The 13,618-nt window shown below is 40.5% G+C and overlaps 1 long non-coding RNA gene across 1 annotated transcript; it reads left to right on the top strand.

The window, feature by feature from the left end:
• Positions 1 to 926: 926 nt before the first annotated feature.
• LOC120610632 (uncharacterized) lies at positions 927 to 10,469 on the top strand. The gene is made up of 5 exons (XR_005654967.1): positions 927 to 1,601; positions 2,187 to 3,379; positions 4,109 to 4,204; positions 8,980 to 9,108; positions 10,225 to 10,469. It is a non-coding gene; the product is annotated as an uncharacterized LOC120610632 (long non-coding RNA).
• Positions 10,470 to 13,618: the final 3,149 nt, after the last annotated feature.

The raw sequence follows: 13,618 nt of genomic DNA, 5'->3' as shown, positions 1-13,618 counted from the left end.
TATGGAAGGAAGGCAGGGAGAGAGGACGGGGAGAAGGGAGGAGAGAGCAGGGATGGAAGAAAGAAGATTGGAAAGAAAAAAACGGAAGATCGATCTAAAAACTTTCTAAAAGACTTGCAAGCTGAAAGTTTTAGAACTTTTAATATATTCAGGGACACTTCTGGTTCACATATTTCTTATGTTTGGCTCACATATATTTTGAAAATTAAAAATCCTATAAATTTCCCATAAACCATTGGACTATGAGCTTCTCCCAAACAATCAGGTCTGGTAGCACTAGGGCTGTGCTTCCCTACCGCATCAGCCATCTCGACCTGAATGGCAGACGTGGGCTAGAGTGACTTAATATGCCAGAGAATTTAAAGCAGGGATGGAAGTTGGGATCCTTCTGGATTTCCTGAGTGGCTTTGAGAATCTCATTGTGGATGTGTAACCAGGAAGTCCTCAGAATAACTTCGATTCCTATGGAAACCTATAAATTCCCAAGGGGGTTCCAAGGAGAAGATAATGATAACCTTGGTTCATTCAGTCCAGAAACCCCTGAGCCTTAACTGAGAGAGGGAGGTGCGCCTAGAAAAACCCTCTGCCGTTCTACTGCCCGTAGAACTTTCCCTAGAGGGCCCTGAACCCTGCAGCTCTCTAGGGAGGGTCTTGGGCGTAGGTATGTTAGGACACGTTTGCCCACTAAAGTGACAGAATCACAAAGCCTATTTAGCTCTAAAATATGCTTATCCTATGATTGCATCACCCCTGCACATCTGTTCATTCATTCATAAAGGCTTTGTAAGCACCGACTAAGTGCCAGCCCTGTGTGTTCAGAGCTGAGGAAATCAACACATGGGTCCCTGTCCTCACAGACCTCACAGAGCTAAGTAGTAAGGTAAGTGTTAGAATACTGGAAACAGAAGAAGGTATCAAACACACAGCAGAGGCTCGAAAACTGCGGATTTAAAGTTCAACATGTAGAAAATATGCAGATGTTCAAAGCTTTTTCCTGAACTACTTGGTGGTAAATTCTGGGGAAAATCAAGTGTTTAACTTATTCTTATAACGCCGATATATGAACTTCCTTTAGAATCCTTAATTTGCTTTGCAATTCTTAGATGTAACTGTCTAAAAGCCACCTGGCCTCCTCCCTCTGTACACACAGACACATCAGATTTTGATGTGGGTGGCTGAGCCCGCACTTTTACATAAACCCAGTCCAGGTGAAGGCTTGCTGCAACCCACTTCAACTATGGATGTGTACACCAGTAAATCCATCAATTCAAATTATTGCTTTTTCCATAAATTATGTTGTTATTTTAGAGTGTATAGAGTACTATGTATTCTTACTGTGGTAAAATATAAAATTGACCATTTTAGTCATTTTGCAGTGTACAGTTCAGTGGCATTCAGTACATTCACAATGTCATGCGGCCATCGCCACCATCGTCTCCAGAGCCTTGTCATCATTCCAAACTGAAACCGTACCCACTGAACAATACTCCCCATTCTCTCCTTCCACAGCCCCTGGCGACCATGGGTCTGGTTTGTTCCTCTATGGATTGGACTACTCTAGGTACTGAATATAAGCGGAATCATACAACGTGTATTCTTTTGTAAGTGGTTTATCTCATGTAGCATAATACCTTCAAGTCTCACCTACATCGTAGCATGTATCAGAATTTCATTCCTTTTTAAGGCTGAATAATATTCAGTTGTATGCATACACCACATTTTGTTTATCCATTCATCAGCCGATGGACATTGAGTTGTTTTCACCTTTTGCCTATTGCGAATAATGCTGCTATAGACATAGATATATAAATATGATTGTCATGTTTATGGATGCTTTTAACTTTGCAGAGTGCTTTTATGTCTTTAATGCATAAACCTTATGGGACATAGAGTAGGTAATATTTTCTTCTAGCAGATAAGAAATCCAAATTATTAAAAACTTAAGTCACTCATTAAGATAGGGACAATTTCTGACTCTTAGCTGCAGTATCTTTTCCTCAAATGCTTTTTATTCTTCACTCTGATGATTCTTCACTAGCGAAGGTACTAAGATGCGAAAGTAAAAATATCCTTGCTGAGATGCAATTGGAAGGCAGGCCGAAAATTTTCTTTTACTGGGACATGCTAAATGAAACCAGTAGGCCCATAATTTGGGGGAAAATCCATTTTTAAAATTTATCTTTCAGGCTCAAATTCGGCTGTTTTTTCTCCACCAAGATGACGTTCTGGGCCAGTTAATGAAGACTTAACGCCCCCGCCCCACCGCCAACCGCACCATTGCTGACAAGATTCAAACTTTGCATATACTATAAGCTGGGAAACTATGTCTATAACCCAAAGAGAATATTTAAATCTTGATTACTCACAGGCTCAAATCATACCTGATATGGATTCACATTCTGTTCTTGGATAACAATCTTTATTACATTCCAGAGATGCCAGTGCGTGTTTGAACAGAGTGTTTGAGACGCTGAGAGGTCCTCTGAGGACCTTGGAGGGAGGCGGTGGAGGTGAGGTATGCAGGCACGGCAGGGTCAGAGGCTGTGGGCAGATGAAGCCCCTCCTGGCCAGGCTGCAGCCAGTTTCTACTCATGCAGTTTTCCTTCGCCGAATTCATGTTTCTTTATGTCAATAGCATTAAGCCAGACTTTGTTTGTTTTTTTTGGGCGGGGGAGGGTTAAATAGCACTATTACCTGTGCTGGTTCTCGTAGTTTCTTATGGTTTAAAAAAATATTCTGACAGTTAAAACTGCTCTGATTATTAAAATTTCTCCAGTTGTTGAAATCTCTGTAATCGTAATAGTTCCACGTCAGTGGGAAAGGTCCTGAGTCTCACAATTTGGCCGGCTGTGTGCGTTCGGCCGTCATTTGCTGGTCTGACCACATCTAGACCTGGCTGCCGGGCAGCTGTGGTCTTGATGGGAATGCTCGTTCCCCTCACTGTGCCCATGAAGTGGGACAGCTCCATTCATGCCGTCAGTACCTCGATGATGTTGCTTTCCTGGTCGGGTTGCCAAATTTAGCAAATAAAAATGCACCCAGTTGAAGCTGAATTTCAGATAAACAACGAATAACTTTTTATAAGCATGTCTATCCTGTGCAATATTTGGGACATACTTATATTTAAAAATTATTTGTTATTTATCTGAAATTCAAATTTAACTGGGTGTCTTGTGTTTCAGGGTGATTCTATTTCTTGGATTCCTGCCGGGAAGGCTACTCTGAGCATAGGAGCGCCTAGTGTCATTAATAAAGACAGAATCAACTACTCTTGCACCCTGGAAAGTAGGATTGTGAGGCCAGTTAGGGGGAGAGGAAGTAAGAAAGGCTGAGGCAAGCGCTGACACAGACTGAACTTTGTTATTCCTGAAAATTTGGGGTGAGTAGGGACTCTACCAGGGGGTGTATGTGTGTAGGAGAGGGTGAAGGAAGAGGAGATGGGGAGGGAATTGGGAATGTGAGCTCCCAGGAGGACAAGTAAAATCCAATTATATTCTAATATACATATAGACTCACAAATATATTAGTTAATTTATTTCTTACCCAACCCCAAAACTATTTACCAGAGATTCCCAGTTTAGAGTTATCACACTTTTATTAATTTGATTATGTATAAATAATTATTCGTATAAAACGAAGTTAAAATGCTCTTTGTTTTGAAAATTTTGCAATTAAAAGACTCTTGCCAACAGACATGTTGGCAACCGTTAGGAAAACGTTTAATACTCTTTTCGTAAATGAACGTGAGCAGAGGAGCTTGGAGGTGCAGTTAGTGTACTGCTGGTCAGAGGAACAGGATGCCCTGACCTGCTCTGTGGCCCTTGGCCAGTCGAGTACTTCCACGCTTCCTCCCCAGTTCCCTAAGCTGAGAAGTCAAGTGCTTGTTATATACTTCAGTGTGGCCGGGGAAGGGGTTAGTCTGTGTCGAGGATATAAAAGAACAGGATGGAATGCCTGTTTTTAATGGCTTTCCAGTCAGGTTCTGTTGAGAAGCACCTCCCTCTTCTTACCAGACATGGCCCCTAGGCTTTTTTTTACTTTCTGGGGAGACAACGAATCAAAGTCTGTGGAAGTAGAGGGATCACCATGCTGAATTCCTCCCTTACAGTTGCCTCAGAAGAGATCACAGAGGGTTACAAATAATTTTTACAGCTCATACCCATTGATTTGAAAGCTGCCACAATCCCACCCATTACCCAAACAGGTAAGGAGACATAAAATTTTTCCGAGAGGAAATATAAAAAGCTAATACACGTCCAAAAAAATGGTTTCGTAGTAATAAACAATAATAATACAAGTAAAAATGAGGCACCGTTTTCTCCATAAACTTAGTAAAGTTTTGAGAACATATAAAATTCAGTGTTGGTGAGAAAAAGGTGAGGTGTTTATTCTCATTCACTACTGATAGTAGTTTAAATTAAAGCTACTCTTGTAGAAAATAATTTTATAATATCAAACAATGTCGCTGTCATGATAGAAATCTTATAACTACTCTTAGTAAATGGACCACGATACTTTAGGGACAGAAAAATTGATAGCAACATTTTAATAAATAGAAATGCTGTTAGTAAACTAAATATTTAGCTGTTCGGGCATGGCTTATTATAATTTATATGTGCAGAAGATGAAATATTATGCATTGAATGTTTGCTATAAATTTTTTATTACAAATTCTAAAAACATGTGGAAATACCTGTGTTATATATTTAATTAACAAAGAGTAATACAAATTATATGTAGTTTAAGATCTATTATTTTAAAATAGTAGGAAAATAACTGCAAAGAAATATACAGAATGTTAACTGGTTATCTATAGGGAAGCATGATTATAGGTGATTTTTTTCCTTCTGTTTTTACCCTTTTCTGTATTGCCCAAGTGTTCTATAGCAGTCATAAAAAAATATATGTGTTAAGTGAATACCCAGATCAGAGCTCTAAGAATTGAGACTGCGAAAATATTGTTTACTAATTTATTCTTCACTTTTACTATTGGGGTAAATCTCTTAATTTATTAAAGCGTGAATTTTCTCACCCATAAAGTGGAAACAATATTAAATAGCATTAAACTTCCTCCCAGGTTTGTTATGAAAGTCGTTAAAAATGATGAATATGAAAAGTGTTTGTAAATATAAAATACAAAAAAAAAATCTAAAAGACGAATTGGGATTGATCTTAATACATATTTCTGTGTGGTGACTACCAGGTGTGAGGGTACAGCCCGTGGCCATGCATCGTCAAGAAACTGAGGAGCGAGCCCATAGCCCACCGGGAGGCTATTCCAGGCCTTTCCTTGCCGAAGTTACTGTCCACAGTGCGGGAGAGCTCGGGAGGGAGTAGTCTCCAGGCATGGGAGGAGTCAGGCCGGGTTGGCAATGTGGACCAGACCATGAGGAGACTTTGACAGTCAGGCAGAAAGCTTTGCAAATTCGATCTTGACTGATTACCATGGTAGGTGTTGTTTTGGATTTACTTTGGGCCTGCGTGTCACAAAAAGCAGCTGGTTTGGACATGATTAGCCTCAGGGTGGCCAGTTTGCTGGAAGGACTTAAAGGTCAGGAGAATGAAGGGAAGAGTCAAGATAGGTCAGGGTTTCGGCAGTTCCCGGAGAGGAGATGATGCGTCTGGACCAGACCTTGGTGGAAGGAAGAGAGTGAATGTCAGGTTTCTCAAGGAGAGAACTCTGTGATATATGGAAGGAGAAGGAAGACTCATTATAACCATGTCACAGATGTCTCCTCTGGGAGACTGGAGATGGGCTGCATTCCTTAGCCGTCCTTCCTGAGAGACTGAATATGCAAGCCGACAACGGCCGGACCATACGTGACAACAAAGCTCTGACACACAGTCTCTGCAGCAACCAGCCTGAGAAGCCAAAACACAACCTCTGCAGCAATAGGCCAGGGATAGTTGGGGCTTGGCCAGTGACGGTCCGCTTCCCTATTTTTAATCCCTGCTTCCAACTCAGGACGAATTAGCCAAAAATGCACCCCTAACCAGTCATATAGGATGCTCCACTTCTAGCTGGCCCTCCTCCAGCTTCCCCGTGGTGCAACCTCCCATCAGATCACACCTCAACCACCCCTTCCTTCTACTCTACAGCTTTCCCACTCCTCTGCCCGCTTTTGAGTCTCTGCCAAATGCATGTGATGGTGGCTGACTCTCTTGCTATAGTATACTGAATATATGGCCTCCATTCGTTCATTTACTTATACTCTTCCATATCAGCCTTAAGCTCGACCACTCTTCCCAATAGTAATATGTAGGGAGGTAATTTGGTGTATTTGAGAGAAGGCACCATCTGTGTCCTGGTCTTCAACGAGATCTACCCTGTTACAGTGTGAAGAGGAAGTTCAACAGGGGCTTAACTATCTACAGATATATATCCCTGTCTGTAATTTTGAAAGCCAGAAGGAGAGAGAGGGAGGGAAGGAGACCAGGGCTGATGAGAGAAACTGGCTCTCTCAGATACGATCCAGTTTAAAGCTTCTCCAATAGAGCAATGTGCGAGGCCTGAGCATCCGAACTCCTCTGAATGAGATTAGCTTCAGTATTATTTACCTAAAGCCGATGCCGCAGCACCTGCTTCTCCCCCGGCGTGAGCTGTGATAAAGTCTGATCTCATCACAAGAAGAGTGCCTAGCAACTTCCATCAGGAAGGGAGGTGTCCAAGCATTGCCTGTACTAAAGGGAAGGATGGGATTGGAGCATACATACAGGGGTGAGGACCAATTTCTGTTCTGCCCTGTCCTCCCAGAGATAAAACACAGAAATGCCTTTGATGTAAACAATTAGAAGTCCTTTCCAATCCACACTCAGGACCTGAGAGGAAGAACTTCTGGGTGCCGAAGAGACACAGATCTCTCAACTTTACATCTCCATTCCACTGTCTTTTCTACCTTCCTCGTCTTGGCCAAAAAGATAAAGTGAGACAGTGTGAGAAATTATTTATAGACTATCTTATGAATGTCACCACGATGGGAATAAAAGAGGGCCGGAGGAGGCAGAGTTCCTGTTATCAGGCCAACATTTCAGGACCGGGAACCAATCAGAGACGAGCCCCTGATATAACACTACAAAACAGGCAGAAGGCTGTCACTTTGGGGCCCCAAATAAGAAAAACAACATTCAGGTACTTAATCTTGTTATGGTCAAGAATTAATGGACACTTTTGCATTTCAAAGTAGGTAGCAATTTAAATGATCTCTTTTGACCAGCAGCTACAGGAAAACAGTATTTTATTCTACCTATTCCCTTGTGCTGCCACTTCCTCTGTACTGACTAATTTTGATGGAAAGATAATACTTAAGAGTGTCGTTTCAGACAATGGAGTAATTACTACCTAGGATTTTTTTTTTTTTTCTCTTAGAGGAGAAAGAGCTTAACTTTAGCTTTCCTACTTTTCTTCGAATAATGAGGCTAAGTAATGTTGTGTAAGGAACTGGAAGCTCGCTGGCTTCCAGAAGCAGCTGCTGAGAAAGGACTGATCAGAAATGAGAGAAGAGGAAACCATTAGGCCAAAAATAAAATTAATTCCAAGCTTTGACTCTCTCCAGGGTTCTCTTGGGTGTCGTAACTTATGGTTTATGAGAGTCCCAAGGGGGAAGGTCATAAGTCAGTGTCACTCGACTGGCTCAGTGCACGATGTGGGCTAAACATGTCAGTAGACTGCCCTTGACCACAGGGACCTGGAATAAACCACAGCTTGAAATAACCTGACTTGCCCCCGAAGGAAGAGAAGCGGCTGCTAAAACCAGAACAGGCCTTGTGGTTGGGTCTACAAATTCCTTCGACCTCAGACTTTTGGCCGAATTTCTGGGAATGGTATGCCACAGTTTCCTAATCTCTAAACAAAGGAAATCCTTCTTAATCTCTAATCGGAGAAAACTTTCTACATCACCTCCATGGATCTCAGGAGAAACAGCCAATGTTTCTCCGAATGTACTTTGCACTGCTGTTTTAATGTCACTGATGTAGGGATTAGGACTTATGTGGAATCACAGCATTCATGGGCTGGCCATGAGCCTAGCCGTCATTTTAGTCTAGAAGCCACCTCGGCAATCTTAATAAAGCACCGCAGGGTAGAGCAGGGTCTCTGTATCCAGGTTGCTTGGATTTGAATCTCGATTCCATCCATCACTTCATCTCTCTGCCTCAGTGTCTTCATGTGCAAAATAGGGATAATTAAAGTGTCCACCTCATAGGGTGTCGTGAAGAGTCAGTCAGGTAATATGAAGTGCTTAGAGTAGCTGACAAACTAAGTGCTATGTAACGATTGCTCATATTGTCGAAGAATTTCACAAAGTGCTACATAATACTAATCATACGGTTTAAATTTTTTATCAGCCACAAAAGAACCTATGCATATTTGAAAAGTGGTAAGTCATATGTATGAGAAGCATCATTTATTTCGTGCACACACTGTTTAGCGTGCGTATTTGGACGAGTTCCGATTACTAGGAGTAAATTCTCCTCCACAGTTTGTCCCAGAGTTTGGAAACTGAAATTCATCCATCCATCATTCATCCATTCAGCATCTACTGCACACCTACTGTGTGTCAGACACGCTGCTCTAGGTGTTGCAAATACAGCAGTGAACAAAACAGTCAAAAATCTCAGCCCTCTTGGAGGTTGCATTCTACATTACGAGTTAACCCCTGAGTCTGCCTTTTTTTAATACAAAGAAACTGAGGTTCACAGACTCCTCAGCTGATTGCTCAGAGTCACACAGCTAGTCCTAGATGCCAAGATCCCCAGTCACATCAGACTTTTACAAATCTTGTTTATGATGCAGGTCTAAAAATATCCAGAAGATTTGTTCGCCTGTCAAACTAGCTAAAACAGAAACAGTGCATAAATTCACCAGCTATCCCACATCTGACTAAATTATGTGTCTTCCCAATCTATTGGGGACACCACAAGTCCCCCTCTTTCCTCTCGTCCCATTCAGCACACGATGCCATTTCTTTTATCTCCATTTAGAAAACTTATCAAAGCCAGAGTGATGAGTGAGGACACCAGAGATGATAAAGAAGGATTTTCACTATGGAAGCGTTATTAAAGGAGAAACAGCTTCATCCTGAGGCTATCAAGCTTCATACTCCATAGTCGGTATGCTTCTGTAACTAGTGGGATAAAATGCTTATGTGATTTTTATTTATTTTTTTAAGACTTTCCAGGCGGTATCCTAAGGTATTCAGAACTATCTCTGTTGCTCTCTCAGAACTTACATGCTTAATTTAATTTAAATTTATTTTTATGTTCTCATTCATATAGACTTGTAGAGGAAAGTAGGTAAACAGGCGGTTAAGCACGTAGTTTAGGGGGTATTTTTATGAGTGTGCTATTGCATTTCTTCCTTTCTAAGACACCATCCTCTGAAATGAACCATTAGATTACGAAGAAAGGAAAACAATACTGTCAATTAAACAGGGGGAAACAAGTGGAGTGTGAAAACCAAGTCCTGGGCCTTTTATCAGAGGTGCACGCTGAAATATTTATAGGTGACATGATGATGCCTTGGATTTGCATCACGGGGGACCACTGTGGGAGAGCACATGAAACGAGATTGGCCGTGATTGGGAATTGTTCAAGCTGGATTGCAAGGTCTACCAGGGCTTAGCATACTATTCTCTTAGAATTTCAGGAGAAAAAGAATTTCTGTCTGTAAAGTAATGACAGAGCCACTCAGGAATAGGGCTGGGTTTCCTGTTGTTCAGAAGGTTAGTTCTGTGCTCGCGGTGGTAGGTTCCAGATGGAGACCGAGGGAGACTTATCCCGGTGTGCAAGGAGCTGAGTGGAAGGTTTGCTCACTGTTAGTCTTTCGTCTTCCCTCAGAGAAACTTTTATTTGTTGAAGCTGCCTCTGTCCTCCCTTTTATTATGGTGACTGCAATTGCTCCTGGCCCCGAAGGCCACTGTGCTACTTTACATCAGTGTTTGCTCAGCCTCGGAGAATACAGCATCGGTATAGAGGATAATGAGAAGCAACGAGGATTTAAAACGTTATCGAATGTTCCAGTCACCATGCGCAGTGGATCGCCACGCACGATTTTATTTAACTCTCACGCCAGCCCTAACAGGTTAATACTGATATGATCTCTATTTTTACCTGTGAGGAAACAGACTGAGAAGACTTCAGGGCATTTCCCAAAGCCGCAGGTAGTAGGGCCTGGGCCTAAACCGAAGCCTGAACTCCGAACCGCTCGATGTGTTGCCTTCTTTCCAGTGACACAGAATAGAGACCAGTGGACATCACGGCCTGCTGAGAACCGCTTGCAGACTAGGACTAAACACTCAGCCTCCAACCGGTAGTCAGCAGATGCAGATGTCTGAAAGGAGCACAGACACAGGAAGCGGGGGACCCTGCAGAAACAAATCAGAAGGAACGCGGAAGCCCCTGCTAAGTGGACGGGCAGTCCCAGCGGCTGGACAGGCGGAAGACGCCGGCTCACAATGCTTTCTATTCTCTCCTGAGTCTCTGCTCTTTTTTATTATTCTCACCCCATCAACTTCTCTAGGTTTCTGTTTTATTTCATTCATTTATTTATTTTTTAAGATTCTACATATAAGTGAAATCATACTGATTTTGTCTTTCTTTGACTTATTTCACTTAGCATAATAGCTTCTAGGTCTATCCACATTGGCACAAATGGCAAGATTTCATTCTATTTTATTGCCGAGTAATATTAGATATATATGTGTGTGCGTATATACACACCACATCTTCTTTATTCATTCATCTATTAATGGACACATAGGTGGCTTCTGTATCTTTTTTATTACTAGTAATGCTGCAGTGAACAAGGGGTGCATATATCTTTTTGACTTAGTGTTTTTGTTTTATTTGGATAAATACCCAGAAGTGGAATTGCTGGGTCATATGGTTTTTTGAGGAATCTCCGTAGTGTTTTCCATAGTGGCTAAACTAATCTATAATTCCACAAACAGTGCACGAGGCTTCCCTTTTCCCGACATCCTTGCCAGCACTTGTTATTTGTTGATTTATTGATGACACATATTCTGTCACATGTGAGGTGATATCTCATTGTGGTTTTAGTTTGCATTTCCCTGATGATTAGTGAGATTGAGCATCTTCTCATATGCCTATTGGCCATTTATATTTCCTCTTTGGAGAAATGTCTATTCAGGTCCACTGCTCAGTTTCTTTTTTCAACTGGATTGTTTGCTTTTTGGTGTTGCGTTGTAGGAGTTTTTAAATAAATTTTGGATATTAACTTCTTATCACAGGTATCATTGGTGAATAACTTCTTCCATTTAGTAGACTGGCTTTTGTTTTGTTGATAGTTTCTTTTCTGTGCAAAAACTTATTGGTTTGATGTGGTCCCATTTGTTTATGTTTTTTTGTTGCCTTTGCCTGAGAAGATGTATCTAAAAAGATATTGCTAAAAATGATGTCGCAGTGTTTACTGCCTATGTTTTCTTCTAGGATTTTTATGGTTTCAGGTCTTACATTTAAGTCTTTAATTCATTTGAGTTTATTTTTGTGTACGGTATAAGAAAGTGGTCCAATTTCAAGTTTTCACATGTACCTGTCCAGTTTTCCCAGCACCACCTATTGAAGAGACCGTCTTTACCCGATTCTATATTTTTGCCTTCTTTGTCATAGATTAATTGACCATATAAATAAAGATTTATTTCTTGGCACTCTATTCCATTCCATTGATCTATGTGTCTATTTTTATGCCAGTACCATCCTGTTTTGACCATTGTTGCTTTGTAGTATAGTTTGATATCCTATGCTGGGCGTATAGATATTTATGATTGTTACATCCCCTTCTTAGAGTGACCCCTTTATAATTGTGTAATGTCCTTCTTTGTCTTTTTAAATGTTTTTTGTTTTAAAGTCTGTTTTGCCTACTTAGATGAGTATTGTTGCCCCAGCTTTCTTTTCATTTCCATTTTTCTGGAATAACTTCTTCCATCCCTTTACTTTCAACTTGAAGTGAGTCTCTTGAAGGCAGCATGTTAGTTTTTTAAACTGGTTCAGCTACCCCATGTCTTCTTATTAGATCATTTAATCCATTTACATTTAAAGTAATTATTGATAAATATGTACTTACTGTCATTATGCTATTTTTTTTTCCTGATAGTTCTCCTGTTCCTGTCTTCTTATCTCAGTCTTTTCTCTTGTGGTTTGTTGGTTTTCGTTGGTGTTTTGTTTGGGTTCTTTTATCTTTATTCTTTGTACTTTTTTGTTTTGCGGTTACCATGAAGTTTATATATACATCTGTATTTATAGCAGTCTGTTTTAAGCTGATAAGCATTTTATTTTGAATATATTCTAGAAGGACGACATTCCCCGCCGACACCAAGCTTTGTGTATCTCTAACTGCTTATTGTAGTTTGAGTTTAGTTTGATACCTTTTTTGTTTGACCTTCATAGTAGCTTTTTAAATGTCTGAAACACTGGGTTTATCAAATATTTGGCTTCGCCTGTGAGATTTTTGCTCTTTTCTTATATTTTTTATTTCTGGTTGTGGCCTTTCCTTTTCTACTTAAAGAAGATTCTTTAACCTCGCTTGTAAAGCTGCTTTAATGGTGCTGAACTCCTTTAATTTTTGCCTGTTCTGGAAATCTTCATCTCTCTTTCAAGTCTAAATGATAACCTTGGTAATTATCCTAGGTATCCTCTCTGTCAGCACTTTAACCCATTTCCCATTTGCCCCGAGAATACTCGCTGGCAGTGTTTGCAGCTGTAGTGTTTACCCTGAGATAACTCGTGAATTACAGTTCTAACCTTACCCCCAAAGCTTGCCACAAAATATCTTGCTTTTATTATTATTTTCAAATTGCTCTAGCATATCGATAACTCTTTGGAAAAAATAGTGCAAACAAATGATGGCAGGAAGATCCAGAAAGAAACACGATATTTTTGTGCAGAATGTGATGTTCCACTTTATGTTATTCTGTGCTTTGAAATATACCACTCCAAAAAATTATTAAATCTTATACATTCCTGTTACATTAGGATTAGAGACAAGTTCTGTTTAGAAATAACTCCAAGAACAGTTGTTCTATTTTATTTTCACATTCAAAACCAGTCAGATTCTCTTCAGCCTCAAAGAGTGTGTTTATATAAAATCCAATTAACACTGGCAGCCAGCTGCACTTTTTTTTCTAAACGGGAAATGGGTTAAAGATGTCCCGCCGCTTCCTTCTGGCGTGCGAAGTTTCTGATGAGATGTCAGCCAATAGCTTTATGTAGTTTCCATGTATGTTTCTCTTGTTTTCCTCTTGCTTCCTTCAAGATGATCTCTTTATCTTTAACTTTTGCTGTTTTGATTACAGTGTCTTGGTGTGGGTCTCTGGGTTCATCTTGTTTGGAACTCTCTGTGCTTCCTGGGCCTGGATGTCTATTTCCATCCGCAGGTCAGCCGTTATTTCTTTAAATAATGTTTCTGTTCCTTTCTCTCTCTTTTCCTTCTGGGATCCTTATAATGAGAATGTTTGAGCACTCGATGTTACCCTAGAGGTCTCTTCAGTTAGCCTCATTTTAAAAAATTATTTTTGCTATTCCGATTGGTCGATAGCTACTATTCTGTCTTCCAGGTTGCTGATTCATTCTTCTGTATTAACTAATCTGCTGTCGATTCCTTCTA

Source organism: Pteropus medius, unplaced genomic scaffold (assembly GCF_902729225.1).
Source record: "Pteropus medius unplaced genomic scaffold, Ma_sr-lr_union100, whole genome shotgun sequence".
Lineage (NCBI taxonomy): Eukaryota > Metazoa > Chordata > Mammalia > Chiroptera > Pteropodidae > Pteropus > Pteropus medius.
Note: the sequence above shows the minus strand (reverse complement) of the source record. Positions and strands in the feature narration are given on the sequence as shown.